A 6,389-nucleotide genomic window follows, 5' to 3' on the forward strand; every position below is an offset into this window, starting at 1 on the left:
AGTTCATAAATTAATTCATATGGGGTATTATTGGTAGATGATGGAACATGATTCCTTTGCCTTTTCAAGAAGTGCCCTCAATGTCAACAACATGGAAATTTGATTTGAGCTCCTATGCAGGAGCTTCGGGATCAAGATTCTCCGTGGCTGTTTCAAACTTGGGGACTGGATATCATTGGTAAGATATCTCCCCCTTCTTCTAAAAGACATACTTTCATCATAACTACTACACATTACTTTACGAATTGGGTCAAAGTTGTACCGTTAAGATCCACTACCACTGAAGCAATTTGTGACTTTCTAGTGGATAATATTATTTCTCATTTTGACCTACCTTGCACCCTTGTGTCCGATAATGGTACATCATTCAAGAACAAAGAGGTGAAGCAGTTTGTCAAAAAATTCACATTAAACATAAATTATCTACACCATATTATCCTCAATCCAACAGTCAAGCGAAAGCATCTAACAAGATTATTGAATAGATCTTATGCAAAACTATTAACAAGAATGGGAAAGATTGACACACTCAGTTAGTATATGCATTATGGGATTATCACATGAGTGTTTGTACGACTACAGGAACAACTTCTTACAACCTTGTGTATGACGCAGATGCAATTATGCCCCTAGATTTTCTCTTAAAGGGCTTCTTGATGACGATTCTTATCAAACTCTTTGCCTCAATCAACTTGAATTGTTGGATGAGCACAATTTAAAGGCCCTCCAACATCTTCATGCTTATCATAAGTCTTTGTCGAAACAATGTAATCAGAATGTCCTTCTTAGAACCTTTAAAGTAGGTGATCTGATTCTTTATGAGAATCTGAGAAATGTAAATGCCCCACTTGACCAAAAAGGGAAGTTTAGCCCTAATTGGCTAGGTCCTTACATAGTTACTTTTGTATTTATTTCTGGCACTTATAAGCTATCAGAGACATATGGTACACTGCTCAAAGAGCCTATGAATTTCATCCATCTACGCCAATATTATGCATAAGAATCCTATGTGTCATGAGAAATGACATTTATTCATCAACACGATTCTTTACATGTGTGTTATGAAGTACTTATATGTGTGTGTTCTCCTCATAAGAAATGTGACATAAATACAAACCATTTTTCTACACATTCATCTACATCTATGTATCATATTAGATCATCATTGCATTTAATCAAACATGTATCAAATATATGTAAATTAAATCATGATAAGCATCTAATCTAATCATACATCACATGAGCATATATAGTGAACATGAAGTAAAAGAGCAAACATCCATAAAGACACAAAATATAGTCAAATCAGGAGTGTCCTCTATATGAATGTCGAGTCTTAGTGTACATGTGTCACATCACTACAAAAATAATGTGATGACAGTATACGTGTCTATGAAACTACATCTGTACATGTATATATCAAAAGAATGCTATACATCACTATCAGAAAGATGAATCGATATAATCTCAAAAATGTATCCTCAAGACCCTCTAGGGGCATGAGTCCCTGAACCTGCTAGTGCTGGGGGATCCTGGTCTCGACGTGATGGCTGCCGAATTGAGGTGGAATGTGATCTAGCTATTGTAGTGCTCCGTGAGCGAAGGCATCTTAGATCTCCGTGCAACTCTGCCATCATCTCCCTCTAGGTCATTAGATCCTCCCTAAGGGTGTCCTCCCGCTACCTCGTTGCATCTAGGTCTAGCATCAGCTAGCGCACTCAAGAGTGATCAAGGTCACCAGCTGCGCCCTATTGGGTGACGTTGACCTGTCTCTGGAGGACATCATCCCGACTCTGTGGGGTGTCACGTTCTCTCTTAGTACTCTTAGCCCTCGTCACTGCCTGGTCTCGCTCCATGAGAAAATTCTAAACCTAAGCCAAGGCCTAGTCCCTTTTCCCCGTCATCATGGCCAACCGTGTAATGCTCTGCAATAGTTCTGCTTGACCCTCCTCAAATGTTGTCCGTAGCCATGCTACAGGTTCGAACAGATCTGCATGTCTCCCAGCTGACTGCCGGGGCCGATATGCATCTAGGACAGATCCTCAAACGTTTACTGCATGGACGATCTCTGCAAGGTCCTGGTGGATAAAATCCAACCACAAATAGAATATCAAGATCGATATTAACATCATATCTATCAAAAGTGTATCTCTATATCTATATCACATGCAAAAAAAATTCACAGATATACCTGGATCGCCCCTCTGTCAGTCAGGATATTGTGGAGGCTCTCTGCTTGTCTCTCTCGCCTTTGTTGTAGCTACTAGCGGTGGCCCCTTCATGGCTATAGGTGAGTCCAGTAGTGAAGGAGGTCGTGGTCCTGTGGGTGGCCTCATTGGGCTCAGGATCGTTGTAAGTTGCCTCTGCCTAGGCTTGTCCTTCTACTGCTCCTCTTGCTCATCCCCATCTCTACTCAAGGCCCCAAAATCACCCTTTGGAGGATCTGGAGGGAAGATTGGGTGAGGGCCCTATGTACTCCACTAGCTGGTGAAGTCCTCTATGACCCCTAGCCGTAGTGGATAGGCATGTGCCTGCAAAATGTCCAAAGACATCGCATAGGGAAATTCAATAGGCCTGACACATGTAATGTGATCGAACATCCAAACCTGAAGAAGAGTGCACACGATCAGGCTCTGGAACTCGTGGTGCACATACCTGCTCAAATCATGGTATAAGTGGGCAAGCATGCTTTGGCCCCACACATACTGTTAAATTTTCTACATTGTAGAATACAGATCTAGCTAAGAAGTAAGAAACAAAACTTTCATAAAATAGATAAGGAAAAAAAAAACCTCCAAAAATGAAATTATATTAATTCATTGTGCAAGTTACAATTGTAAAATGTAGATTTATACAAATAAAGAACTCTCATAAGAGCTGAATTCATGGAGTAGATGAGGGTAATTTCAGAAAAGCCAGAGTTAAAACTGAGACCTCCCTTCGTTAGCTTAGATCTAATTCTGTTGCATTGCTGTCCTAACAAGCATGCAACTGCAGTCTCAGCAGTCTCACCATAAATCACTGCAAAAACAAAGAGTTTGGTAGTTGCGCTAACAGTCTTAGTTGGAAGTTAACATGACTCCAACACATACACAGTGCCCCGCACCTCCATCTCTATAATAAGTGGCACGAATCTTGTGGTGAGCTCAGATCCACATCATCTGTACACAGATTCACTCTCGGTGCCATCGTGGCAATCATGACCAGACAACTAAGATGAATGGCTACTCGCCCCTACATGAGCACCCATAAGTAGATACGGTCGGTCACATGTATGGTCCAGCCTAATGCCCATGGTTGGTACTTGGCCAGCTCGTGTGCGAAAGCTTCTATAAGGGACACTCGCTAACCTTGGATGGGCAGCCACATTATCTGGTAAACATCAAGCAATGTGACAGTCATCTCGCTGGTGGGTATAAGGTGGAATGACATCGTGTTGACATCCCATCTCTCCATCAGTGCTCGTAGCATCGACGCATGGAATCAAAACTCTCCCATGTGGTAGACCCACCAAAGTCCTACCTATCGTAACTGTGCCCACTCTGCTATCATCATCTCATCTTCTCAGACTTGCAGTGTCGAAAGTAGATGACTTCTCATACCTCTGGCAGTCCCTGCATAAAAGAAACAGTAAATTTTTCTCCGAGCAAGTAATACACAGTAAATTTTTCGCTATAACATTTTTTGTTTTCTACTAGACGCTAGCATGCCTTTTGGACGCTAGCGCGTGGACGTCCTGGTACACTAGTGTGGTTCTAGGACACCAGCATGGATTTCATCTTAGGACGAACGCACAGATCCTGGACACAGGCGGAACATGAGGATGTCTGCATTGCTCCAGATCTTAATTTAGATATAAAATCACTAAAAATCAGCTAAATAGTATGTTTTGTGGCATACGTGGTCCGACTCCTTTCCCTTCTCTATCTTGATGCGCAGTTCCTTGATCCTAGTCACCCTCAAATCTCGTCTGCGAGGCATTTTTTCTATATCTCTAATGAAATCTCAAGGAAATGCCTGCCATGAATAGTGATAATTGTTAGTTTAATTCAGCAGAGAAAACATATAAAGAATACAAAACAGTTGAAAGCAAATTAAGACAGACACACAGAATGACACAGCTATTTACGTGGTTCACCATTATTGGCTACATCCACTAGAAAGCAGGGAAATCTTATCTATTAACCAATGATCAATTACATGGCCTGTACTCATCTATTTATACAATGATATTCAGCTATCAAGTGAAGAATCCCAGAAGATGAATGGTCATGTGACCGTTGGACTTCATATTCCTAACAATCTCCCCCTTGAAGGCTAACGGGTCAAGCCATGCACAACGACATCCCTGCATTTCCATTTCAAATCTCAAATTTTAACCAGGCCTGTCAATGATTTTAATTTCACCAAATTTTGTTCGAGAACACTGCGAATTGATCTTCTCCAAATTTTGTCTGACTCAGTAAAATCTAATAGCTGAACATCTTCAAAATTGACTATGTTGTCTTCAAACACACTTATCTGCAACTCTGTTCCACATTGAAGCTTCTCATATGCGGGTTGCAACCATTGACTGACATGAGCATTAGTAGGCACATCACTTTGATACTGCACATTTGTAGGAACCCCAGGCAACTTGATGCTCCTAAACCATCCAGGTATGACAGAGGAAATACATCCTCCTTGAGGCTCCCCTTCTCTTTCCTTTTCACGGTAGAGAAACCTGAATTCTTCCATACCAGAAGGGCCATTTTCTGCGTCTTCTTCTCCTTTCACAGTTTGCTCTGTTTGTTTGCTGGGAAGACAGTACAAATTCTCCAGTTTCTCTACGTCAGGAAGCATGATGGTATAATTTGCAGAGACGGGCAAAGGCCAGGTTGCATCACCAATCAAGCTATGCAGTAAGATCCCGATCTTCTTAAAAACCGCAGTAGAATTAATGGTGAATTGGCCATCGTGCCGACACCTTTCACCATGTCTTGGGTTCTGGTAATTTTGATCTTCTTCCTTTGACATTCCTGAATCTGTTCTGGAGCCCCTGCCACTTGATGCCATGACTTCTCTCTCGCCTCCTCTGACAAGGAAGCCCTTCTGGACTCTTCCACCATAGTAAGATCCTCTGAAACCTCCCAGATAACTACTATTACGGCCTCCACGTCCCATATGAGACGTTAGAAAGAAACTGCCAAAAGTCTGTGTGCCAAATTTACACTGCGCTTGTACAGTGACGGGATTAACACTCTTGCAAAGCTCCTTCTCGTTAAAGAAATCTTGCACACAAGCTGACCGTTCTCTATCATCACGCCACCTCCATTTGGGCATTAAAACACGAGGCTGCTCCTGCCCAAACTGGCGTCGAATCCTATATAGGGGATGTGAATCGTCGAGCCACTTAATATCTCGGTATGACTCCCGTACCACATTTGCCTCCACAAAGGTTTTTGTACCTTGCTCCTCTGCTCGGGTTTGAGGGAATGGCAGTCTGCTTGCCGCCCATCTCATAATCCGGGCGCATTCTGGCAAGACATTCTCTGTATGTTGCGACTCTACCACTAGAGTGGACTGCTCCTCCTGGTTATTGGGGACAATCATCCGAGTAATGATAGCACCATTGGCATCCTTCTCAGCCGCCATATCTCCCGCAAACTTGGCATGGGCCCCGACATCATCTTTGGCCACAACACTGCATGTCTGGTTCAACTCCTGACCAAAGAGTTCATCTCCATCAATAATCTTGAGATGCTTCACATGGCCCAACACGGTGCCCATGCTGTAAGCAGCCTCTACAACAGCATCGTTTGGAATTCCATCCGCCTTTGCCAACTCCACACTATCCTTAGCACCTTCTGAAGCTTCAATTACTCTCAGGCATTGCTTCCCTACTAACTGACCCCAATTTGTATCCCCCTCATCTTGTGAGACAAACTCCTCATCAAATTGAATCTGGGTCTCGACAGGCCATCTATCTTCAGCAGTTTGGGGACAATCACCATTCTCTTGAAATTCTTCGATTTCACTATTAATCTTATCGTCTTTCAAGTCCAAATTCTCCTCATCTTTCTAGCCATCCCACCAATGTACACGACGTTTCATTTTAGCCTTCACTTGCACAATTTTACTCTCCACCGAGTCTAAATTTGCAAGAAATTCCTCAATGACTGAATCAGTGTCTTCATCATTTGGTTGCCTTTCAGCCTTCTTGAAAGACCAACAATTTCTTTTGATGTGGCCTCGCTTGCCACAATACCAGCAACCAGTTTCTCTAACTTCTAACTTTTGCATCTTCTCGAGAATTTTCAATCCTCTATCTATCTACCTTTCCATCTCTGCTCAACTTGACTTCACCTAAGCTCTGATACCAATTGTTAGTTTAATTCAGCAGAGAAAAC

At 42.4% G+C, this 6,389-nt stretch overlaps 1 long non-coding RNA gene across 1 annotated transcript; it reads right to left on the minus strand.

Moving 5' to 3' along the window:
- Positions 1-1,297: 1,297 nt before the first annotated feature.
- Positions 1,298-3,817, minus strand: LOC131050577 (uncharacterized). Its single transcript, XR_009106977.2, has 2 exons — positions 2,192-3,817; positions 1,298-2,078 (listed from the first exon to the last, which is right to left on the minus strand). It is a non-coding gene; the product is annotated as an uncharacterized LOC131050577 (long non-coding RNA).
- Positions 3,818-6,389: the final 2,572 nt, after the last annotated feature.

The sequence above is a fragment of the Cryptomeria japonica genome, chromosome 4 (genome assembly GCF_030272615.1).
Source record: "Cryptomeria japonica chromosome 4, Sugi_1.0, whole genome shotgun sequence".
Lineage (NCBI taxonomy): Eukaryota > Viridiplantae > Streptophyta > Pinopsida > Cupressales > Cupressaceae > Cryptomeria > Cryptomeria japonica.